This window comes from Paroedura picta, chromosome 18 (genome assembly GCF_049243985.1).
Source record: "Paroedura picta isolate Pp20150507F chromosome 18, Ppicta_v3.0, whole genome shotgun sequence".
NCBI lineage: Eukaryota > Metazoa > Chordata > Lepidosauria > Squamata > Gekkonidae > Paroedura > Paroedura picta.
In genome coordinates this window covers 7,352,457-7,378,805 of record NC_135386.1, presented here as the reverse complement: position 1 = coordinate 7,378,805, position 26,349 = coordinate 7,352,457, and the positions used below count along the sequence as shown (strand labels likewise).

Here is a 26,349-nt window from a genome sequence, read left to right as displayed (position 1 = left end):
AGTGAGGTTTTTGAGCGACCTCAAGGACACCTTTGTTTGAGGACACCAAGGGAGACTCCCAATAAACACAAACAGAAAGGACAAACATTTAGCCACAATCACACAGCCTTCAGGTTGACACGCAACAATTATCAGCGATTCTGCACACTGACCTTCCTAGTGGAAGCTCGATATGCAGTAACTTTCCCACAACAAAAGCCTAAGATGGGATCTCTGCCTCTGGACTGGAAACATTTTCAGCTTCTTTGTTTGCAATTATTCCTCCCCCCCACCCCACCCCACCAATGACGTTTGTTAACTTCTTGTTTTGGAATTACTATTAAGGCATGACTGGGAAAAGCAGACCTCCCCCCTCCCCCTCCCCCCGCCAACCCATTCAAAAGAGTACGATAAGGCCAGAAATGTGATTTTTCATTGACCCGTTCTTCCATGTGACATGGGAACAAACTCGAACATGTTTCCCCCTTTCAGCCCAAAGTTGGCAGCTATTCACGGAACGAGTAACAACTTAATAAAACAGCTTAGATGGATTTTAGCGGCAACTGCGGCGGCTTATCTCCGGCATAAAGAGCAGATCATCTGTCCTCCCAATAGTTTTCGATGAAAGCAACATTTGGGCTGTTTTAATTAGATACAGGCCTTTAAAGAGGGAAATGAACACAAGCTCTCTGCAGGCATCAACTCTTTCCCCCGTCCACAATCTCCTTAACTACTCCTGGAGTCAATTATTAATTTCTGCAACCGTAAAATGAGTGTTGACATTCTGGGCCAGAATTATAGGTATGTTGAGCGAGTAAACATGTAATTTGCCTGCTCCTTCTGTGCCAAAGCAACCCCCTGAACAAAAACACACACACACACCCCACAGGTTTCTGCAATCTTTGGGATTGGCAGCGAAGCAATGCCCAAAATGGTCATAAGAATGAGTTGTAAGGAATGAACTTGACCGAAAATGTTCCTTTTATTTTATATGGATGCTCACTGGACACCAACTCCTTCACGACTTGGCTGAAGGAAGTGAAGGAAAGGAATGGAAAAAAACTAACTACGTCCAACATTGCTCTCAAAAATTCGGTTGTTGGGAAACAGGAAAGTCATTAAGTATTGATCGGTGAGGACCTGGGACTCACTTCCCAACAAAGGAGGAAATTGTTTTCCACTAGAGCTGAGATTCATCCCGGGAGACTGATGGCCAGAAGGGTCTGCTAAGACAAAAAGAATCACCATTCACACCCAGGCAGGATTCAGCTGTGGAGCTCCCTGTCACAAGGGGTGTCCAGGGCCGCTGACTGAAAGGGCTTTCAAGCAGCCAACAGCCTAAGAAACTGGTCTATCAGCAACTTGTAGCAACCGTGATGGCTAAAGGGAATCTATGAGAGCTAAATAATGGGGACAGAACAAGAATTGGAGCTCTCATGCACTACTGCTGCTCTTCCCTGGAACATCACTGGTGGTCTTCAAGCAGCGGCTGGACAGCTACTTCTTCTGGATGCTTTAGGCTGATCCTGCACTTTGCAGGGGGTTGGACTAGCTGGCCTTTCTGGCCCCTCCCAACTTTATGAGTCTATGATCCTGCATTGAGCAGGGGGTTGGACTAGCTGGCCTTTCTGGCCCCTTCCAACTCTATGATTCTATCATCATGCATGGCGCAGGGGGTTGGACTAGATGGCCTTTCTGGACCCTTCCTACTCTATGATTCTATGATCCTGCATGGTCCAGGGAGTTGGGCTAGATGGCCTTTCTGGCCCATTTCAATTATATGATTCTATGATCCTGCATTGCGCAGGGGATTGGACTAGATGGCCTTTCTGGCCCATTTCAATTCTATGATTCTATGATCTTGCATGGCGCAGGGGGTTGGACTAGATGGCCTTTCTGGCCCCTTCCAACTCTATGATTCTATGATCCTGCATGGCGCAGGGGGTTGGACAAGATGGCCTGTATGGCTCCTTCGAACTCTATGATTCTATCTGGCTGGAAGCAAAAAGATGGAGCGGGTAAGTTACTGGTCTTCTCTTTGGCAATACAACATGGGCCATTCTGAAAACAGAGGCCCAACCTGCTGTCTTCCGGAGCTCCCTTCCAGACAATGGGTATGATCAACCTGCCCATCCTGTTACGGCTCCTGCTTTGTAGAATGGCTTTCCTGAAGAACCAAGGAAGACCTCTACCCCTCTGGTGTGGGATGGTATTTTCATCAAAGAAGAGCTGTGTTTGAATACCCCACTTTTCACTACACGAAGGAGTCGCAAAGCGGCTTCCAGTTGCCTTCCCTTCCTCTCCCCACAATAGACATCCTGTGAGCTCTGAGAGAACTGTGACTGGCTGTCTATGGAGGAGTGGGGAAGCCAAACCCAGTTCTCCAGTTTAGAGTCTGCCACTCTTAGCCATGGCACCAAGCTGGCTTTCAATAGGATTGTGGTTGAGAAAAATCGTATACCTTGAATAAAACATTGTGGGTTTAGAACAGGGGGGGGGGCAACTAAGGCTCTCCAGATGTCCATGGACTACAATTACCATGAGCCCCTGCCAGCGCTGGCAGGCTACAGTTTGGCCCCTCCTAGAAGATGCCATTGGACTAAAACTTCTACAGCTTCTGACCAATGTGTCTACCCCGCAGGGTTGTTTTTTTTTAACGCCTCGTTTTTCTAATTTGGTAATCTTCCTTCAACCTCCGTGTGACCAGTGAACTAGACGTAAACAAACAATAAAAACCCTCTTCTCCGAGCCATCACCGACTGCAAGCCCTGCACAGACACGGCCACCAAAACATTCCTGAAACTGGCATGGGATGCTTCACTTTCTCGCTTTACAGACGCTCAACGAAATTGCGATGATGTTTGTCCGTAGACCTTCCAGGGCCAACACACAGGGCACGGCACAACACTCAACAGCTAGCAGATTCGGGACCTGCTGCAGAGGCTGACAGCTGTGATCAAGTAGCCTGCTTCCAATACAAAAAAAAAAAGCACAATACATTTCAGATAGACCACCTCTAAGGGCACGGACGATTGGATCAAGATGCATTCACCCGGCTGAGACGCCTCCCCCACCCCCCCTTCCTGGCAGAGAGGCTTACATCACACAAAGCGTGTTCAGCTGTCTGCCTGAAATCGGCCCAGAGACCAAGAAGGCTGCAGGGTTGGCGGAGAGGGATGAGGAGGTGTTTAGAGTAGCTAAAAGGCTCCCAGGGCCTCCGGCATCCCCCCCCCCCACACTCCAACCACGTCTCAGGCCTGCTTGCTTAATGGACTTCCGAGCACAGCATCTTTCCTCCCAGTTTTTTGTTTTTAAAAGGAGCAGCGCTTTCCACGGCCTCCCATCAAACGCGTTGAAAGTTTACGGCGAGCAACCCCCCCTCCCCTCCCCTCCCCTCCCCAAAATCACAGAGCTCATCTGGCAATTCCAATTTATCTGAGCCAGGGTAAATGTTTATACAGAACCTGCCAGCAGAACGGAATATGCCTGCCACTCATCCCGATCGGCTTCATTTACTGAATCGGATACCCAGGAAAAGCGTGGATATTTTTTTTTTCAGGGGAGGAGGGTTTCTTGTGGACTGAAAACAGCCCCCACGCTCTGCTCTTGACTATCCTGGCCTCGCCTACAGCCCGGGAGCACGCTCTGCTGCAAAAGCGGTCTCCATAAGAGTAAGGAAAAGAAAGATAGCATGGGCTTTGGCCAGTCCCAGCACAACAAAACCGAAATGTTAAGGTGGGGACGGGTAGCTGCGTTCGTCCGTAGCGAGAGTGTCCGGCGGCACCTTAAAAAAACGAGCCGGATTTCTGGCCGGGGAGCAGCTTTCTTCTCCTGCAACATCATTTTGCATTTCGATCAGCCAGCGGGCAACGTTGGCACACAAAGAACTTCCCCGCAGATCTCAAGTTAGCAAAGAGCCGGCCGAGCTCCCAGTCGTTTCGGAAGAGGCGATGGGCATCTACCGGGGCCGGGAGGTTGCAAAGGCAGAGACCAGAGAAAGAGCGAGCTGCAGACGACTCTCTCTGACACGCGTGCGGAAAGAAGGAAATGGGGTGCCCCTGGGTGCAGGCGTCCGGAGCCACCCCGAGCGGGTTGACGGAGCACCCCGGCTCCTTACCACTCCCCTCCCCTCCCCTCCTGGACACCAGAGGTCCATGGACTACAATCCCCATGAGCCCCTGCCAGCGTTCGCTGGCAGGGGCTCATGGGGATTGTAGTCCATGGACCTCTGGAGGACCACAGGTTGACTCCCCCTGCCCTGGGCGAGGAGGCCAATCCGGAGGGGGGGGGAGGTGAAGGGGGCGACGGCGCCCAGCAGAAGCGCGCCTTTGCAGGGAGCTTTCGCGGCGCTGTTGACTCCGAAGCAACCCCGGGAAATGCGGCGGCGACCTTCTGCTGCTCCCCGGATCCTCCCCCAGCCCTTCCCTCGGCCAAGTTTCTTGGCGCCCCTGGCCCCGGCTGCGGAGCGACACGGAGCCTGCGCGGCCCCGAGCTCGGCTCCTGCGGGAGACTGGGGGGCCCCGGCTGGCCCAAGAACGGAGGGCGCCCCCACCCACCCACCCACCCAGCCACCCTCCAGGCGCGGGAGAGCCGTCCGGGGTCTCGCGGGGAAGCGGCGCCTGGCGCAGCGCATGGATGCCTCGCCGGAGCCCCCGCGGAGCGCCCGCTTGGGGGTCGGGGGGAAGCGAGAAAGTTCCCGGCTCCTGCCCGGACCGCCTCGGCGGCACCAGAGACACGGAGGAGATCGGGACCCGCGGACGCCCCGCCTGCCAAGCAGCCCCGTCCCGCGCCCCTTTGTCCTCCGCTAAGACCGCTCCGGCCGGACAGCAGCCGGCCGGCGAGACGAGCGGGGCCCCTGAGCATGGGCAGAGTGTCCGTCCCGTCCCGCCCCACCGATCGCCGACAGAGCCCGTCTCTGGAACGGACCCCCTCCCCCCCCCTCCGCGATCCTACGCCACCTCGGTCGCTCCGCTCCGCCGCCCGGCCAGCGCCATCTCCCCCGGGGACAGGCAGCCCCCCGCGCGTTCACACGTGCACTCGCGTGTCCCCGCTCCGCCGCCCGCGGGAAAGCCTCGCACGGCCCGCTCGCTCTCTCGGCAGCTCCTACCTGGCGGGGGAGCGCAGGGCGGGCCAGGAGCCGCGCTCACGAGCCCTCGGCCCGCCGCCGCCACTGCCGTCGCCGCCGCCGCCTCCTCCTGCTCCGGCTGGCCCCGGGCGCGCTCCCCAGCAGCCCCAGCAGCCCGGCGAATGGCCCAGCCATGGCCAAGCGCTCCCCTCCGCGCCCCGCCCCGCCCGCAGGAGGAGGCGGCCGCAGACAGCCTCGCCCCGCCCTCGCTTAGCCCCGCCCCCCAGTGCCCCCTCCCGCACTCGCTGTCAAGACCCTCGCTCCGGCCCCGGATTCCCCCCTCTCCTCCTTGGTCCGGGGGGAGGGGGCTGCAGCGTCTCGGGGATCCGGCCCAGACCCCCCATCGATCGGTTTGCGAAAAGCCGGCCAGAGTCGGACCCTCCTGTATTCATCGCCTGCCGAGACGGGAGTCCTATAACTGGCACTGCTTGGGAAACCGGGAGGAGGGGGAAAGTTTCCCTGGGCCTTATGATCGGGGCAGGGGAGGCAGAATTCCCCTCCGAAGGGGGCGGCTTCCCTTCTGCAGGCACGAAATCCAGGGATGTCCACATCACGGGGACATTTGCCAGGGCTTTGGCGGGAGACGGGGGGACGATTGCACCCCACAGTCCCTGCTGGAGTCCCCTTTCTATCGCTTCCCGCCTTCGGAAAGGCAAAGCTGCCAGCCAGCTTCCAAGAGAGCGAGGGATCCATCCCACTTTGCCGGGAGCCCTTTGGAATCCCCGATTCCCGCGCAAGGCTTGGGTCTCCCAGTGAGCGCGGTGTGGACAAACCTCCCTTTCATGCCAGGCTCCCTCTTGCAGGGGCGGGAGGGGAGCCTGGAGAGGCTGCAATGCCCGATCCCTCCCCCCTCCCCCTGGACATTCTCATCAGCCACTGCCAACAGACTCCCGGTTTTGGCAGGCGGTCCTCTGAGCATCCCCGATGGGGTGGGGACGGAGGGAAGACCCCTACATCACGGGGGCCTTCTGTGTGGCTGACAGCCGTCAGGCCTGTTTTCTCACTCCCGGCGCTTGGGCCTCTCCCCGAGCAGAAGGGCCTTTTGTCCGGTTTCTCCCTTCCAGGGGTCCGAGCCTCGCAATGCCGGTGCCCAAATGAAGAGTTGGCATCGCAAAATGCCCACAGTCCCCAGTGATGCTCACGGAGCCAGGGCACAGACTCCAGTCTTCTGAACACATCACACTGTCTTATCCTAGCTCACACCCTTGGTCTTTCCCCGTGTCTTAATTTGCTGCCAAGTTGCAACCAACTCCTGGGGACCCTGTAGGCGGTTTTTTCCGGGCAAGGGACATTCAGAGGGGGTTTGGCGTGGCCCACCTCTGCCTAGCCATCCTGGGCTTTCTTAACTGGCCTCCCACCCTCCTGTTCGCCAGGGCCGACCCTGCCTGGCTTCCAAGATGGGATAAGATCAGGCTAGCATGGGCTTACCAAGGCAGGGCCTACCTGGTCCTCGAAAGGGAGACACCAGAGATAGAACGGCCGTGAGAAAACAGATGCTCTGCCGCGGAGCCATGGCTCCTCCAAAGCAATGCCAAGGTTGGGGACAAGGGCTTCAACTAGTGCCCTTGTCAAAATAAGTTCTTTCGACTTTGTTGGGCTGTGGGGCCTTTGAAAGTTACAATGAAGCTTTCTCGGCAGTCCGAGCTTAGATGCCGGCTTACCGGAGTTTCCTCTCTGTGGGTACGGACGTGAGCCCTGTCCGGCTCACGACGAATGTGAAACATTCCATAATACATTTATAATAAATTATTATTAAATTAAGTCCTGGGACTCGAGGCGGGTTACAGAAAAGTTAAAAACCCCATAAAAACCCCACCCTAAAACCAAATGATTCCCACAAAACTGTCAGTAAAAAAAGCTAGAACCCCCACCTTAATTAAAAAAATTAACTAAAAACTGTTTCTTCTATCCTCTTACAGAGCGGGCTACCTGTGGTGGGGTGGATGGATTCTTAAGTAGGGAAGCCAGGATTTTAGATGTTGTTTTCCTGGCCTCAGCAGAAGAGCCAAGTCTTACAGGCCCTGTGGAACTGTTCTAAATCCTACAGGGCCGGGGCCAGCGCCAAAAAAGCCCTGCACATTCATGTACAGAACATAGAGCAGTGGCCCTCAAATGTGTGCGCCTGTGAAATCCTGACACAACCACAACATGAATCGCCAGGGTTACCTGGATACAGCCAGTGTGGCATTGTGGTTACAGTGATGGACTAAGATCTGGGAGCCTGGGTTCGAATTCCCACTCTGCCGTGGAATCTTGGTTAGGCTTCCTTGGGGCCGGTCACACTCCCTCCGCCTAACCCACCCCGCATGGCTGCAGTTAGGATAAGACGGAGGAGAAGGGACCGGCGTGAGCAGTGAGAAGGGACTGGAGAGCGAGGCAGTGCAGAAACGGAGCAAATAAACAAATCCGAACACGACAGTCGGCACCACAGAGAAAATAAATAATTAAAATGTGGCGCATGAGGAGAAAAGACCCCATTTATGCACACAAAAGTGTCCAAAGCCCATAAAACATTTAGGCACGATATATATCTGTATGCACGCCCAGAGGCGTATATAAAGAGGAACAAGTGATTCAACTTCCTTTGAAAACAGGGATTTCTTCCAGCTTCGCAATCTGCCCTTTGCATGTGTGGAAGACAACTTCATTCTAGACGCAGTTTTCCTCCCTGGGAAGCCCCAGGCGGGGAGGGCATTACCATAAGAAGGCCCGAATTGCTTGTTACGCAAATGTATGCAGGGATCCATTGGCATGATAAACTGTCAGCAACATGTGCAGGAAAGCTTTTAAAACCCTTCCCGACATAATAGGCTGGCATTGTGTCAATAGGGAGCAGATTAAAGGGGATATTGTCGAGCTATTTAAAGCCTTATCTTCGAATTATCCCGGCTGCTGCCCATTGTGGCTCTTAACGCCCCCTCCCCATACCCATTCTGACAACTTTCGAGAACTAATATTGTACAAGAATGACAAGGGACAGGATATTAAAGGGTGGCTTGACCCTAAGAGAGCCTTCCTCAACTTTTTTTACCCTTGAGAAGCCCCTGAAACGTTCTTCAGGCTTGGAGAAACCCCAGGAGTGGTGCAGAATATAGCTGGGAAGCAGAGCTGTGTATAAACCCACTTTTCCCACCCCCTCCAGGCCCATCCCTGGCCATTTTGGAAGGGATGGGTGGGTTGACAGGGCCGTGTATGGCCATATCCCCCCATAACAAATGTTAAAAAATATATACAAAATTAATTAACTCCCGCCCACTTGGGAAACCCTTCATGGGTCATCTAGCAACCCCAGGGTTTCATGAGACCAGCAAGAAAAGGTAGACCTGGACCCATTTCTATTTTTTTTCCATGTTTCTGTTTGATCTGATTGCTTAGTCCAAATAACTCCTGGAGTGGACAGTGGCTCGACCCAGCCCAACTCAATACAGAAATAACATTCAGCGAGGGTGGTATAAACACAGGAAGACTTGGATACACGCAGGCAGCGTCAGATCCGGATTCCTGACACGCAACTGTGAGCACGTAAAGATGTTTCCCAAAGCTTTGGGTCGGGCGCAAACAAGTCTCACCGATTTTATCAACCGCAAGGGGAGATAGACAGGGTGACAAAGGTTGGCTTGCCGATGTCAGCGCTTTTTCGTCGATCTGTCAGCACTGACTCAGCACCCCTGGAAGCCTGACAGGTGCTTGGCTGGCCTACAGGGTGAGTCACATCCTGATTTCTTGCTTGACACGGGAGGCTGGAGCTGCAGATCGGAAAAACACTGCCCTGGAGGAGCCTCTCGTTGGAGGAAAAGTCTTGGTAGGGACAGCGCCGGCCTGATGCAAAATCAAACCAAACGTTTTGAGCTTGTTGGGCTCCTTCGGAGTGCTGACACAGCGGGATAGGGGCAGACACAAAATGGCCAACGCAATACCATAGAATCATAGAATCATAGAGTTGGAAGGGGCCATACAGGCCATCTAGTTATAGAATCATAGAGTTGGAAGGGGCCATACAGGCCATCTAGTCATAGAATCATAGAGTTGGAAGGGGCCATACAGGCCATCCAGTCATAGAATCCTAGAATCATAGAGTTGGAAGGGGTCAGACAGGCCATCTAGTCATAGAATCATAGAATCATAGAGTTGGAAGGGGCCATACAGGCCATCCAGTCATAGAATCCTAGAATCATAGAGTTGGAAGGGGCCATACAGGCCATCTAGTTATAGAATCATAGAGTTGGAAGGGGCCATACAGGCCATCTAGTCATAGAATCCTAGAATCATAGAGTTGGAAGGGGCCATACAGGCCATCTAGTCATAGAATCAGAATCATAGAGTTGGAAGGGGCCATACAGGCCATCTAGTCATAGAATCCTAGAATCATAGAGTTGGAAGGGGCCATACAGGCCATCCAGTCCAATACCGTTGTAGTAAGAGGCAGAGGTGGTGACAAAATGGCTGCCGTCACTCACCGTCCATCGCGTGGACACCACAATGGGGAAATCAGAGCGTTGCTTCCCCAGAAGAGGTGCATCTTGGTCCCGTTGCCTATGCCGACGGATTTGGGACTTCCGCCACCTTTCCGCCGTGACTTCTTCTCCCACAAAGCACTGCTTCGGCCCCCAGTGGATTTTCAACACGTCGCCCAATTTTCTCCCCCAGTGTGCACAATTCAAACTTAAACGGGAAGGTACCTAATTACTGCGTATCGTTAATACTTGTTTATCACACTAACGGCTTCGGAGTCACACTTGCAAAATGCACACGAAGAGCCTTGCCGTGAACTATGGTAATTATAACAATGAAATAGGATGTAATTATTAAGGCTGCATATAATTAGGGCTAAAAATTAGCATTCAAACTGGTATTTAGAGACTCATTTGCAACCCACAAGTGGAGCTACTGGTAAATATCCATCTTGTCCTGATAATATTAGTTTAGCGCAGGCCGGATTCCCTCCGTCAGGACGATCGTGTAGGGCTCGGCTCCTTTGCCCCTCGAACGGGGCTAATGGGACTCTGAGAGGTGCATCGGAGAAGTGGTGAGCCTTGGGACAAAAGGCGAGAAAAGTTCTCGGGGAAAGAACTCTTTGGCTTTCTTGGTTTATTAAACAAAAGCCGTCCGAACCTCCTTTTCTCCTTCGAAAAAGGAATGCTGGATAAAAGAGCCAAGGAACATTCAAGATCAGACGCTAACCGTTGCCCGGCGATTCACCATCTCATCTCACATTAACTCTTTGCTTCTAGGATTCTTAGCCAATTTCCTCCCCGGATTTCGCCTTCTGAATTACCCTGCCGTTTCCTCCAAAGCGGAGCAAATGCAGCCGGGATTCTCAGTTTTTATTTATTTCCCAACTGTGCACGCACAAACACAGTCTGCAGTCCCTTTCTGTTCTTCCTGTTTGTGGCCATTGTCCTCCACCATTTTACTTCGACGTTTACCAGCACGTGAGTGTTGTTCTTTTTTGGGGGGGGGGGAGGGGGAATGCAACCAAACAAGTAATCTTGACGTTATCGTATGTATGATTGCGACAATATGCAAGAGATCTGGTAGAATTTTGCTTGCTGGCAAATACTTTGACGAACACGGGGACATGCTGGAACTACCTTTGGGCACTGTTTGCTAGACATGCACATGGGAATTGGTCAAGTGGGGTGGGGCAGAAATGCAAATGAACAAGAGGTCCGAGTCCGCAGCACACGGTGCATGATCCATGTCAGTAAGTGCTTCCAGCACTTAGGAAAAAGACCTAAAACTGAGTGGAACAAAACTAGGCAGACATTCTAGAGCAGGGGTGGGCAAACTGTAGCTCTCCAGATGTCCATGGACTGCAATGCCCATGAGCCCCTGCCAGAACATGCATGGGCTCATGGGCATTGTAGTCCATGGGCATCTGAACAGCCACAGTTTGCTCACCCCTGCCTAGGGCAAGGATCGAAAAAGCTCCATCATCCTTGAGACAGAAAGAGTTCTAGGCAAAAAAACAGTCCTGTGAAATTCGTTTCCCCTTCTTAGCTGTCTTTCTCTAATTTTTCAAACATTAGAAAATTATTTAAATCTCCACGTATTTTTAGGAGATCTATAGATCCCCTTTCCTTTAACTTCATCAAACCGCAATATTGACTTATTTTATATATATACTAAAAATGCAAACTCCCTCTCCTTGTCAAGATGCCTCTAAGTAAATCGAGAATAACAGTCTCCCCATCAATAAAAACACATCAAAACAAAGCGCAGCCAAATCAGAGACAGTAAAATCCTCCAAATGAAAACAGACTTAAGTTTGTAAATATCTGAGCAGCTTAAGAAGAGCTGTTAAACCAGAGCCTAATTCCTGACAATCTTCACCTACCATTTGGATCCGAAAAGATGATTTTCTTTCTTTAGGACCGCAATGCTCACGGTGCAGTCCTAAACAGAGTTGCTCTCTTCTATGCCCATTGATCTCGGTGGAGTTAAGAAAACTTATCTCTGCGCGGGACGGCGCCGCTAATCACCTAATTGGCTAGAGCCAGTGTTTACTGTTTAAAACCTTCTGGTTGATTAAAAAGCTGTTCCCAATTAATCGGGCTGCAGATAGTTTTAAAAACATGTTTATTTTTACTTCCAGGACTACCAAAAACTCCAGGTGGCAGGTGTTGCCATACAGAGGAATTTCCTCACCTCCCCCACAAATAATTCTCCCGCCAGGACGGACGCACGCGTCTCTTCAAAACAACATATGCTTTTCTCTCTTTGGGAACATGGCTGCATTCAGACTCCAAAGTTTTGGGCAGTTGCTCAGTTAACTTATTTATGTTTATCACAGTGCCGCCTGATGCACACTTCTGCCCTCCTGGAACCACCCAAGTCAAAGGACACAGAATGATCAAACTTTGCACCTTGAATCAATAAAGGGGGTGGCTGTGATTGAGCAGGAGACCCCTTGAGCAGAAGGTGGGTCTTCTCCCACCGTGAAACAGCAATGGATACCTTATTGATCACGTTCCCGATGAGGGTCCAGATTAATTGCTTCTTCTCGAAAACTTCATAATGAAATAGGCCCTCACCCAGTTCTTGAAAAATATCAAGATGTCACGATCTATAGTTTACACAGGACTCCCTTGGCATGTGGAAATGCAAACTGCACCAATAACGGCGTTTGCAACTTGCTGGAGCTACCACACGAACCACGGTCCATGTCTGCACAGACAGATCTGCAGACTAACAGAACACAACAAGGGATAGCAAAGAAGAAGAAGAAGAAGAAGAAGAAGAAGAAGAAGAAGAAGAAGAAGAAGAAGAAGAGTTGGTTTTTATACCCCAATTTTCAATACCCAAAGGAGTCTCAAAGCAGCTTCCAATTGCCCTCCCTTCCTTTCCCCACAGCAGACACCCTGGGAGGTAGGTGAGACTGAGAGAGCTTGGTCGGAACCACCCTATCAGGGCTGTGAAGAGCCCAAGGCCACCCAGCTGGCTGCATGTGGAGGAACAGGGATTTAAACCAAGATTAGAAGCCGCTGCTCTTAACCACGACACCAAACAGGCTCTTGCTAGGGAAGAATCACACTGAACTAAGATGCCACACAACAAAAGGCAGATCCAGGACAGGCTACATGATGCCAGCTTTTACCTGCCTGAACAAGCCCTCTTGCAATATGTCCAGTCTTCTGGGGCACAATGCCCTTCAGGGGAGTTCTTGGTTTGAACACCCTGAGCTGTTGTGCAGGGCATGAGAACATGTCACAGGCGGCCTCACAAAATGGCCGCTGAGGTGGAACAGGGGCATGGCCAGCCACAAAATGGCTGCCACAACCAGCCACAAATCGTTACAAGGTTCCAAGCCAAACGACAGCTGTTTCCGAACGAATCTTCCTTTCAGACATAAAGGAAATGCCTCCCGGATTGCTCTGAAGAACCTCCAGCTTCAATGAGGTAAAGAAAAGCCAGGATTGGCTCTTTGCTCTGGGGAAGAAGGACCCAGACGCCAAGAAACACCTCGGCAACCTCCACTGTGCCCACCGCCAACTAGGCTGGGAAATCACTGACGTAAACGAAACGAATCATGTGGCTGCACACGCCTTTCTGAACAGGTGCGTGGTCTCAGAAGCACACCTGTACTTCCCCAAATGACCTTGACCCCCATTTGCTTGACCTACCTCCCGTGCTCCATCAAGGAAACCGCCTCGACCTTTCCCAGAAAGGTCAGTTGCCTCCACCCTCAAAGGGCTTCATGCATTTAATTCCCTTGTCCTGCTTCTTATTCCAGGCGTTTTGTGACGGTGTTAACAGGATCAGTCGCGGAGGGAATCTGAGCAGAACAGGGCCGGGCTGACGCAACACCCTCCCCGATCCGTGGACGCAAAACCCTGCAGCTGTCTCTGCTCCTCACCTCCCGTCGCCCTCACCTGCTAACGTCATGGCCATTATCCTGTTTATGGGCAATTATATCGAATTCCCTTTGGAAGCCATAAGCCTGGGTCTTTAATCTGCCCTTGGGGACCTTCATCCAAGCTTCCTAATCCGTGGCGCGGTGGAGAATGTAAACTTGGGAGTTGGGAGCCGCGAACAAGATGTCACGACCCCTGTGAAGCACGGCCGTTTGAGTTCCACGAGCCCTGGATTTGCAAGAGCATAGGAAACTACCTTCCGCCACGGAGCCCCGCTTGCTACTTAAGATGTGTCTCAAGACAAGGGAAGGAGGGGAGATCATCAGGGTAAAGAGCAAACCTCTCTTCTGAACGGTAGAATGAATCCAAGGCTGTTGCAGGGAGGATAGAAGAAGGGCCAGGCTGGGTCAGACTGGGTGGGCTGTCTGGTCTAGAGAGCCAACGTGGTGTAGCGGTGAAAGCAAGGTTTCCTTACCCCGGTTCCCCGGTACTGTGTGGCCCCTCAATGCTACCCTGTGTGTTTTTCAAAATGGCAGCTGGGGAGAGCCCTCCCACCCTGTGTCTAACGTTTCCTGCTTCAAGCATAGAGGAAAGAAAAAGGCTTTCCTTTTTAAAAAATTCTAATCTTATTTGGACAGGCAGAATCATAGATTATAGAATCATAGAGCTGGGCCATCCAGGTCAGTTTGGTGTTGTGGTTCGGAGTGCGGACTTCTAATCTGGCGAGCTGGGTTTGATTCCCTGCTCCTCCTCCACATGCAGCCAGCAGGGTGACCTTGGGCTTGCCACGGCACTGATAAACTGTTTTGACTTAGCAGTAATCTCAGGGCTTTCTCAGGGTGTCTGTGGTGGGGAGAGGAAGGGGAAGGTGCTTCTGGTGGAGAAAAGCAGCATATAAGGACCAGCTCTTCTTCTTCTAGTCCCACCCCTGCTCAATGCAGGATCAGCCTACAGCCTACAGCACAGAAAAACCTTCCCCCATATCTACACACACATAAATCACAGAATCTTCCTCCCAACCTCTGTTTATTTCTGCAGCTGGGCCTCCCAATATAACAGAGAGAGGAAGTCCCTGCCAACCTGACTGAAAAAAAGGGGGCTTGCGCAGAATTCCAAAATACGTTTGACGTCAGGTAGCTCCTGCCCAGCCGAAGGCCGTGCAAACCCATCGTAGCCCGTGTGTGATGGAAGCCGTTGCCGTGTTGTTTGCGCCCTCTACACACCTGAGCGATGGCAGACCGGCCGGGGAAGGGAGAGACAGGGCGAAGCGTGTTTTCCCAGACGATGGCTTGACAGTTCGAAGCACTTAGTGGAAGGCTGAACGGAGGACGTGTCTCCTCGGCGGCTTGACGAAAACATGGAAGAAGTTGCCACAGGAAATGACAGGCTGAGCAGAAGCACTTCCCACGGTTTTGAGGGCCGATAGGGAGGGAAAAGACTGGGGGGTTTTCTTGCCTTGTGAGATGGGAGCCAGAGAAGGGGGGAGGAGTATAAGGGCAAAGTGGAGTGGGAGAAACAGCAAGGAAGGGCTCCAGGGAATCTCTGGCGTGTGCATTTAGGACACTTCACAGGGGATGCAGGATAGTTTGAGAGAGTCTGAGACTTTGGCTTCTGTTGACGTCAAGTTAGAATCCGGGTGTGTCCACCAGGCAGCCGAGAACTGCCCCCCAAAAGACAGGGCAGAGGAAAAGGCTCTCTGGTGCAGTTTGCAGCGCAACCATGCGCGTACATGCATGTGCATGCACCTGTTCCCTCTTCCTGAGGCCTTGTGCAACCAGTCAAGGTGCGCCGGGAGGAGAGTCCCAAGAAGGGAGGGGGCTGCAAAGAAGAGCTTACCCCGTACCAGGCGGAGAAGGTATTACTCAGTCTCTTTGAGCTGAGGCCCTAAAAGAGTCCAGGGCCCATTCTGCACACAATAGATAATGCACTTTCAATGCACTTTAGAAGTTGAAAGTGCATTATCCTATGTGTGCCGAGGGGGCCCAGGAGGATTTCTACAGGTGTTAAAGAAGGACGTTTGACAAAGGTGAAAAGAAATGGATTTTATGCCCCTGCCCGGTTTTAAAGCAAAGGTTTCCTCTGCGTGAAAAGTCTCAGCCGTGGGGGAATACAGAGGCGACAATCTAAATTGTGGAATCCGCCTCCTGGCCTGGACGGCCGTAAACAGAGCTGCCGTATAAAGGGACAAGTGTGACAGGATGTATAGACCCCATCCCGTGTCAGGCGGAGAAAGCTCTTCCTTGGTGCCACGAGGGGAAGGGCACGGTGGCAGCTGCACCGTCTCTGCACAAGAATGCGCTGGAAGCCCAGCTGCGGTGAATTAGCTCATTCTCCGAGGACTCGATCCCGAAACCACTGAAACCGGCGGCGAAGCCCCCCTGAATGCCCCCAAACTCATCCGAGCCAGTCAACAAGGGTGGTCAAACCCAGAGGAGAGTGCCTCTCTCAGCCAAAGTCTGAGGAAACAGGGACGGTTGTGCGAAATTAAAGGAACAAAAGATGCCCAGTGAGGCTGAATCGTCTTCTCGGTCTTCCTCCTCGTCGTGTTCCCTGTCAGAGATTTGCTGGACGTCTTGCCGTTTTGAAAGAAGCAAACAAACAGGCCAGTGCTGAGAGAGAAAATGTCTATCCGCGGAGACTACATGACAATAGGTTTTTATTTCCGCAGAGCTGGCTAGGAGAAATTGGTTTCTGCGTGAGCCGCTTGGGGTTGTTATTGACCAAAGAGAGAGAAGGACCATTCAGACGTGGGGGGAAAACAACAATGGCTCTACGTGGGTTCCAAAGGCACATAGCAAATTTCGTGCATATGCTGGTGTGTGTAATGAATGCCCGTGTTTCTCTTTGTAGCCAGCGGAGGCACCTCGTCAGTGCTTCTGGAACGAGCCAGGAAGTGACATCATCGCACCGCTGCAACACTCTAGGATTCCTATGAGATTCTCTGGTAAAACCAGGGAATTCCTGAAATGTCAAGCTGGAGGGATGATGTCCGTCCCGGGGTCGGGTGCAAAATGACTTTGCTGCATGATACCCATTTCTATGGGGGGTGGGGGGGGCATTCTGCAAGTTTGTTTATTTGATCAATTAATTTAATGACCTGAAGTAGAAGTCATTAAGTTAATTGATCAAATTTACGTCCTCGCTGAGACGTGAGGCAGACCTATATACGAACTAATTGCGTGGCTGCCAGAACAATGGACAACCGACGGCAAACACTGCAATAAAATAACAGAATGCAAAATCAAGGGATGTATTAGAACAGGGGTAGTCAACCTGTGGTCCTCCAGATGTTCATGGACTACAATTCCCATGATCCCTTGCCAGCGTTTGCTGGCAGGGACTCATGAGAATTGTAGTCCATGAACATCTGGAGGACCACAGGTTGACTACCCCTGTATTAGAAGACTGTACACTGACAATAAAACAGGACAAGAAAATTTAACAACTGTGTGCCCAAACCAGCATAATATATACATGATGACCAACACAATGAAAACTCCCAAGCATTTCACAGGAAATATTTACTGAGAAGAGTTGGTTTTTATGCCCTGCTTTTCACAACCCGAAGGGAGTCTCAGAGCGGCTTACAAACGCCTTCCCTTCCTCTCCCCACTACAGACGCCCTGCGAGGTAGGAAAGGTTGAGAGAGCCCCACCAGAACTGCTCTGAGCAGCTCTAACAGAACTGCGACTAGCCCAAGTTCACCCAGCTTGCGGAGGAGAGGGGAATCAAGCCCGGCTGTCCAGATTAGAATCCGCTGCTCTTAACCCTGATGCCAAGCTGGCTCTTACTTCCTTTATATTCTATCTTTCTCCCCAGTCAGAGTGCAGAAGAGCTAGCATCATTCTCCTTGCTGTGGCCTAAGCTGTGTTGGGAGTGAGTGACTGGCCCAAGATCATCCAGCTAAGCTTTCACAACAGAGAGGGAATTCAAACTTGGGGACTCCCAGATCCTGGAGTTCACCGCACCACGCTGGCCCTCAGTAACAAAAACCCTGCTCCCTTAACCTTCTCCTGGGCAATCCTTCCTGATGCCTTCGGCCAAACAGAACTGTGTGTGTGTATGTGTCTATGTCCAAGCACTGAAGCGTGTATACCCAGCAGCTCTTTGCCAACTCCCTTTCGAAAATATATGACCCACCCAGATCTCCCCCCTCCTTCCCCTCCCAGAACCGACAATGGACCTTTCATGGGTCTCACAAAACAACTTGCAAAGGTCGTAGCCGGAGAACCGTTCTGCCTTTACGTTCACACACTGAAACCTGCGGTGAGCGGGACAAGCAATTACTCACTGAATATAAATACCGAGCGATACATCTATCTGCAGATTAGTCTTGCATTACTGGGGCTAGGATTACACACAAATCCAACGTGAGTCAGATCGGGCAGGAAGCTCAGGTTCTCTTCCTGGCGCACAGAGAGCCTCTCCGGGGAGAACAAGTGGGGCTATTTCAGAGCTGCAAAGTTTCCCGTGTAGATCGGTCCGCCAACTTCCAGAAGAACTCTGCAGCGTATTCCCCCCGCTACGGGCGTTTTGCTGACAGGGCAACTTCATTTATCGAAATAAAGTGCCCGCCAGAACGATCCGTGGGAACCCAAGGAATCCAGAGTGGGCATTGTTATTGTTATACTGTATTGTTACACTGTATTGTTATAATTCCTGCTTCGTCTCAGAAAGTATAACTCCGAGCAGGAAAAGGGATGAGAAAATCAGGGGACCAGGAGTTGGTTTCCCTCAGAGAAAGGTGTGTTTTGAACGTTATCTTAAGCGACAACAACAATCCTGACTAATGCAGGAATGGGTATAAAAGGTAAAGGTATCCCCTGTGCAAGCACTGGTCATGTCTGACCCTTAGGGTGACGCCCTCTAGCGTTTTCATGGCAGACTCAATACGGGGTGGTTTGCCAGTGCCTTCCCCAGTCATTACTGTTTACCCCCCAGCAAGCTGGGTACTCATTTTACCGACCTCGGAAGGATGGAAGGCTGAGTCAACCTTGAGCCGGCTGCTGGGATCGAACTCCCAGCCTCATGGGCAAAGCTTTCAGACGGCTGCCTTACCACTCTGCACCACAAGAGGCTCTTTAGGAATGGGTATAAGTGTACACAATTATATATAGGCTGGAGGAAGCTGGCAGAACAGAGATTCCCCGCCCACCCCCAGGGTCAACCAATGTAATTGACGGGTATTAGATTCCTCCAGGCGATATACAAATCAGCATTAGGTCTATTAGTGTAAAAGTGAAGTCCATGGATGGCTCTGATTGAGGACAGTCCAATAAATCCTCCTTGGGACAGAATCGGAATCACACAGAGCTGGGAGAGACCACCGAGGGCCATCCAGGCCAGCCACCCACTTTCATAGGGACTTAAAGATCGCATACTCCCCTGTGTAGGACATCCTACACAGACCTAACTCTCTCAGCCTCTCCTCGTAAGGCACGGATTCCAGCCCCTCAGCCATCCTAGCCGCCTTTCTATGGACACGCTCCAACTTGTCGATATCCTTCTTGATCTGCGGCACCCAGAACTGGAAACCGGGGTGGTCTGCCTTGGTCAACAATGAAGGACAAATGAGGAGGGACGCCATTCTTTTTCAGGCACCTCCCCAAAACTCCAAGCTGCCCACGGCTGCAGGAAGAACGGCAAACTGGATGCATCTGGGGCAGAAATTTGTTAACAGGGCCAAAGAGACAAAGCGGAATGTTATATGCACAAGAGCATTATTGAGAACATGCATCCAGTATGGATTTACTCTGTAATTTGCTTAGGGTTGATGCAAATCTACCCAGACTCCTATGAAGGTCTGCTCACTGAAGAAGTCTTCTTAAGATTGCACGGTTTGAATCATGTTTTGGGGAGAGAAGAGTTGAAACAGGCCCCCCCCCCCCCCGCACTTTTTAGTCCTGGTCAAGCGACCTTGGGCTACAAAACAATTTACAAAGGCTCGGGGAAAACACCATTGGTGAAATGTTGCCTTCTGTTCCAGTCTCCTGCCGCCCTTTCCCAGAACAAGAAAATAAGATAATTTAGCAGAGGCACTGAACAGGTTGTGCTTAATGTTTTGTTAATGCCTGTGTTGAGGTCTCGTTAGCTGCAAATGCAGCTTATCCACATGGATATGAGGAAGAAAAGGAAAAGGCCGCATGATCCCAGAAAACGAAGGTTAGGGTAAAATGTACAGACTTGGCTCCACAGAATGCAAAATTCCGCTCAGACTAGGAGTCACTGGTGATGAGATGCAGATTTGGTCCCCTTGGCCAAAAGCCCTGGGGCTGCCAGGCGGAAGGATAACCCACACGTGTCGATCACTGGGATCCTATGCAGAGTGAGGGTCTAACTCCGTTTAGGATTCCACTGTGAGCCAGAGATTGTTTCCCACAATCTGGTTTCTCCTAGGAGAGAGGCACGGGCCAATCTATGAAATTAATTTTCAGGATGAGTCGTTATTATCGGCAGCGGAGAGTTCCTTGGAAAAGCCCCAGCTCTGATTAGCCAAACCAAAGGATGTGGATGGGTGAGGTGTCGGAGGGTTTAAATTTGCTTTCCCCTTTCCTGCGCGACTAGGCAGATCCGGGACGCATTTCTTGCTTGCCTCTAGCCACACTCCCTGGCAATTAGGCCTTAGAAACAGCGAGGGGTCTGCTACCGGCCGGATCTCCCCTCTCTCCAAGATGCTTTTTCTAAAAACGAAATAAATAAATTGCTCCATTAGCGCTGCAGCTTGCACAACAGTGGGTCGGCCGGATCTGCAGAAGGGATCTGCAGAAGGGCTGCAGAAGGGCTCCAACAGAACTCTGTGGCTCATTGACACGTATGTTTTAATGTCAGCAGCAGTTCTCTGCCCCACTGGGGAGAGGAAAGGGAAGGCGACTGTAAGACGCTTTGAGCCTCCTTCGGATAGAGAAAAGCAGCATATAAGAACCAACTCTTCTTCTTCTTCTTCACTTCACTATGTGCAGGAGCAATTCTGCCTGAACACTGCAACCCGCCAAAATATTCATATGCTATTTCAGGGCCTGGCAGGCTTCCGGACGATACCGTGCGCATGCGTGCGCGTGTAGGTTTCAAAGCAGAGCCTCCAGCGATGTCAAAATGTGCTGTCAGGACATGACAACGCCTAGACCAAGTGCGGAGGAGCGCATGCTGCAAGGGGAGAGAAGGCCGTGGAAAGAGCCAGAAGAAATCAGAGGGCTGGAAACGCTGGGCATGGGAGCATATCGCCAAGGGCATCCGGCTGTGCTGAAGAAACCTGCTCACGCTCACCCCGTGGCACTGGAACGGTTCCCGTCGCAGATTGTGCAAGAAGCCTGCGGAACCCTGCTGGACGTTATTGCTAAAGCTGTGGAACGGTGTTTCGTTTGGGAGGTGGGCAAAAAAGCTCATGGTCAGAGACCCAGCATTAATACCTCATGTGACCATGTGTGGGTGAATTCAGCCTGGAGAAAAGGAGGTTGAGAGGGGACATGATAGCCCTCTTTAAGTATTTGAAAGGTTGTCACTTGGAGGAGGGGAGGATGCTGTTCCCATTGGCTGCAGAGGAAAGGACATGCAGTAATGGGTTTAAACTTCAAGTACAACAATATAGGCTAGATATCAGGGAAAAGAATTTCACAGTCAGAGTAGTTCAGCAGTGGAACAGGCTGCCTAAGGAGGTGGTGAGCTCCCCCTCACTGGCAGTCTTCAAGCAAAGGTTGGATACACACTTTTCTTGGATGCTTTAGGATGCTTAGAGCTAATCCTGCGTTGAGCAGGGGGTTAGACTAGATGGCCTGTGTGGCCCCTTCCAACTCTATGATTCTATGATTCTATGAATTAGCTAGTCAGGGCCTCCTCTCCCGGATGAAGCTGACTTTGCAGTAAGTCCTGAAACCAGGGCTTCATAACGCCAAGAGCTGCTGCCTCTGGGTTGGGGAATTCCTGGTGGTTTGGGGACACAGCCTGAAAAGGGGCCAGGAGGTGTTAACAAACCGCAGTTCTCTTGTTCTAAGTCAGGGGTAGTCAAACTGCGGCCCTCCAGATGTCCATGGACTACAATTCCCATGAGAAATTGGGAATTTCTCCTGGGAATTGTAGTCCATGGACATCTGGAGGGCCGCAGTTTGACTACCCCTGTTCTAAGTCCTTGTGATTCACCCTGGCTGCCGATACGTATGCGAACGCTCCTTTCCTTCCTGACAACAATCTTTCCCCCTTTGGTTCTGCTGACCAAGCCCATGGGCTCTTGGACACTGTGCCCAAACCGGAATGAGTCAGCTGAGCGGCCACGGAAGAGGTCGAAAGGTCTGGGGACCAGCAGCCATTTGCATTTGTCAATTTGCATTAAGGCCTGAGCAATGACGTTTCCCCCATGGCTGGCGCTTAAAGCCAGGCAGGGGTATTGAACACGGGCCAGGTGGTGACCTTTCAAACAAAGGCCCGAACGGTCCTCATCAGAAAGACCATGGAGCCCCACTGGATTTGGGGAGGGCTGGAGCTTTTCTAGGGGACGTTCTCCTGGCTGACTCCTCCCAAGTGTTGCCAACTCCAGGCTGGGGAAATCCCGGGAGATTTGGGCCCTCCCCAACCGATAAGCAGCTTGGCTCTGCTTCCCAATCAAGACCCGTTTCTCGAAGTCCCTGTTAGGAGCCCTCTCTTCCCCGCCCCGGAGGGCGGCAGGCCAGGCTGACAGATGGACAAGCGGAGGAGAGGCGTGCCAAAGACCCAGTCGGTATGTCAGCCCAGAGAACCAGGGAACTGGCTTCGGGGCCAAGAATGTCAACATGTCTGGTGAAGGGATGGTTTCGGGGGACTGAGGCTTAGCATGCAGGGCGCTGCCGTGCTTGCTCAAAGCCTTTCTTGGAGCTGCCAAAAGCAGACGCTCTGGAAGGAGGAGGGAGATGGCACAGCCGTCCCTGACCCCTGGGCGGGTTTGTGCTGCCCGGCTCCTTAAGAAGAAGGCTGCTTCTGCGGGAAAATGAAAATATGTTCCTGCATTGGCCATTTCACAATCCACTGCTGAGAATGCTAGCCTGGGGCAAATTCCAGTTGGCTGAACGGACACCCTCGTGGCCAGAGCAATGGGGGCAGGTGTGCAATGACCACACCCCAGTTCCCCATTTGGAGAACAGGATTCAGTGCCGGGGCTAACTGCACACCTCTGCCCTGGTGAAGGCATGAAGGCGCCTTGTACACAAAGGTATACTGGAGGTGTAAGCTTTCATGGGTAGGCATGCTTCTTCAGACACAACAGAACAAAATGTGCATGTTTATACTTTGAATAAACCTCGGTTGGGGCTCAAAGGTGCCACTGGCCGCTGAGAGCCAGTCTGGTGTCGTGGTTAGGAGTGCGGACTTCTAATCTGGCATGCCGGGTTCGATTCTGCGCTCCCCCACATGCAGCCAGCTGGGTGACCTTGGGCTCGCCATGGCACTGATACAGCTATTCTGACCTTGCAGTAATATCAGGGCTCTCTCAGCCTCACCCACCCCACAGGGTGTCTGTTGTGGGGAGAGGAATGGGAAGGCGACTGTAAGCCGCTTTGAGCCTCCTTCGGGTAGGGAAAAGCGGCATATAAGAACCAACTCTTCTTCTTCTTCTGAGTTTGTTATGCTGCTTTAGGCCAGCACAGCTGAATCTGCTAAAGAGGGTACCAATGGGGGGGGGGAACCCTTTCCTGCTAGGGCAATGGTTCCTTCAGCCCTCTGTGTTGGTATATTGAGCTAGCAGAGCCCTAGACTTATGGGCAGGGGGAAAATCCTGCGCCGTTTGAGCGTTCGCCATCCGTGTACCCTCCCGTGGCTCTTGGTGTGGCAATCACGAGGAGTTAATATTCTAAAGGGTGGCGGAATGCACATGGCTAGGTGAAAATGACATTAGTTACACATTACTAGAACAAAAACTAAATTACGCAGCAGCTCATTTCCTCTGTACCATCAATATTTTACTCAGCCGTAGCCCGGATGCTTGCCGTTGCAAAGACGAATTAATCATTCACGTGCTAATGTACATCCATTATTTCTTTTTTAAAAAATCGCTTAAGTAATCATTTTACGTGTGCCACTGAGACGTGTGATCCCGGTCTATAAAAGTGCAGTACACACACACACACACACACAAATCAATATAAATTAAATAAAATTTAAAGGTTGAGATCTGAGAAATAGATGCAGAGAGGGAGAATGTCGTCCAAGCGATAAAACAGCGATTATATTAAAAGCTGCTCTGCAGCCCCCCCTCATCTTAGTGAACAGCTGCCTGCAATAGAAAAAGAAGAGATGGTTTTTATTCCCCGCTTTTCACTGCCCCAAGGAGTCTCAAAGCGGCTTACAATCGCCTTCCCTTCCTCTCCTCACAACAGTCACCCTGTGAAGTAGGTGGGGCTGAGAGAGCTCTGACAAAACTGCTCTGTGAGGACAGCTCTATCAGTGCTGTGACTAGCCCAAGGTCACCCAGCTGCCTGCATGTGGAGGAGAGGGGAATCAAACCCGGCTCACCAGAATAGAAGTCACTGCTCTTAATCACTAGACCACGGATATCTCACCCCAAAGGACTCCCCTGATTTCACAGCCTCTCCATGGGTTTTCAAGGGCTTTGGCCAGCTGTTCTCCCCCAACCAAAACCACAGTGGCTGGAACCCGCACTCTCCTAAATTTCTCTTCCCTGCTGAGAGCTTATGTACAGAGAGATGCTCTGCTCTTGTAATGGTGTCACCATCACCACCCATTTATAAACCCTGCTGCATGTCCCAAACTCCACATTAAACGCCTTACAGTCACGCGGTTACCTTCGGAGACAAAACCCGCATGCGCTGGCCTGTTTCGGGGAAGGGAGGAGGGGAGGAGACAGGATTCCAGGACAGAAACCAGAATACGCTGGCCCTTTTCAAACAAAATGTCACAAGCAGGAAGTCCAAATAATCCAAATCCCTCTGCCCAAAGCCTCTGGGTACAATTTGATGGATGGTGCCTTCCGTCTTTCTGGATTCCAGGGCCACCTTTAGCCCCCTACGTGGGACTGACTTTTAATTCCCCTCCCCAGATACCCGCTTTTCTTTTATTACTTCGGCCTTTGTTACAACCGTTTAACAGTGGCAATTATTTATACCGCGCCTTCACGTGACGTGGCGCTTTTTGGAGTAACAGGAGAAGACGGGCCCTTTCCTTGAAGATCTTGCGACCTAGATTTCCGCAGAAGGAAAGGAAGATGGGGACGGGCGGAAGACAAGGTGGAAATACGCTACAGCTTAGATTCAACTGGGGTTAGGAGACTGAGAAGAGTTGTGTTTTTTTAACCTTGCGTTTCAAAGGAGTCTCAAAGCAGCTTACAGTCACCTTCCCTTCATCTCCCCACATCAGACACCCTATGAGGGAGGTGAGGCTGAGAGAGCCCTGATAATACTGAAGAAGAAGGGTTGGTTCTTATATGCCGCTTTTCTTTACCCGAAGGAGTCTCAAAGCGGCTTACATTCGCCTTCCCTTTCCTCTCCCCACAACAGACACCCTGTGAGGGAGGCAGAGAGAGCCCTGATATTACTGAAGAAGAAGAGTTGGTTCTTATATGCCGCTTTTCTTTACCCGAAGGAGTCTCAAAGTGGCTTACAGTAACCTTCCCTTTCCTCTCCCAACAACAGACCTTCTGTGAGGTAGGAGAGGCCGATAGAACTCTGAGAGAAACTGCTCTGTGAGAACAGCACTATCAGGACTGTGACCAGCCCAAGGCCACCCAGCTGGCAGCATGTGGAGGAGGCGCGGGAAATAAAACCCAGTTCTTGAAACTAGAGATGCATTCTAGACTGTGTTTTAGTCTGAAACGTTCTAGCCTGTGTTCACAATTATAACGCATACTCCGTCTTCATCGGGTCAGTTATTCCGCGCCCCGTTTCTTTTCTTCCTGGTTTTCTCCCAAGTGCCTTTTCCTGCGTAACTGGGGAGTTAGTGGCCTGAGTGGGAGTGGAATCTCCCACTGATGCCTCTGGCTCCCCTACTCTTGCAGCTTTGTTGCTGAGCGTGAGCTGTCAACTTGGCAATTAGATATACCGATTTTATTTCAGACAGCGGCTGCGTTGCCTGTGTCTTTTTGCAGACGCAACCAGCTCGCCTGCCAGCAGCAGCTCCCCCTACTCAGGGAACCGCCAGATGCGAAACAGGGAGGTCCCACCAGGCCTGCCGTGGAGGCCTATCAATACAGATATCATCGATACGCTGGCCTCTCTGCTCAAGCCAACAAAACTCTGTACGTCATCCAGAAACCCTTAGCAGCAAGGCCCTGCACCTCCTCTCCCTCTTCTTAGAGAAAAGGTGTTGAGTTTTTGATGGGTTTGGTTGAGGCTAGGGCAGGAAGATCCTTGGGTCTCCCTCTTTCTTGGTCTCTTGGACATCTCAGACATCCTCTGTTTACCTGCTTTGTAGCACAGGGTCCGGGGATGAGGAGGCTCGCGGCACTAGGGTTGTCTGCTGGGGAGGAGAATTGTTAATGGTTGTATCTCTGCCATTGTACTGCATTTTATTATGTTTCAATCATTGTTTGTTGCTTTATAGTTCTGTTGTATTCTAAGCGTTTAAATTGTAAGCTGCTGCGAGCCAGCCTTGGCCGAGAGTGGCAGGGAATAGATCGAAATAGAAACGCACACACACACAACCTTAAAAATAGAGTTGGAAGGGACCTCCTGGGTCATCTAGTCCAACCCCCTGCACTATGCAGGACACTCATACCCCAATCGCTCATCCACTGTAACCTGCCACCCCCTTGAGCCTTCACAGAATAGCATGGGCCCCGCCACTGCAATACACAGGCAAGCCTGTGGCTATTCTTTACTTGTGAAAATGGCACAGGATGAATGGGAAGGAAGGCTGCAGTGAAACTGGGCCCCGTGCAGGTTTTAAAACAGAGCCCCCATTCGCATACGCAACAAG

General features: G+C 51.5%; 1 protein-coding gene across 13 annotated transcripts in view; it reads right to left on the bottom strand.

Annotated features, from left to right (window-relative positions):
* SEMA6D (semaphorin 6D) overlaps positions 1-26,349 on the bottom strand; it is a 686,652-nt gene that overhangs the window by 67,772 nt on the left and 592,531 nt on the right. Inside the window, exon 2 of one of the 13 annotated variants that reach the window (XM_077318065.1) lies at positions 5,087-5,137. The exons of 10 other annotated variants lie outside the window; for them this stretch is intronic. The gene's annotated coding sequence lies outside the window, so the exon portion shown is untranslated. 2 more of the 13 variants (XM_077318064.1, XM_077318067.1) reach the window with 2 other exon arrangements.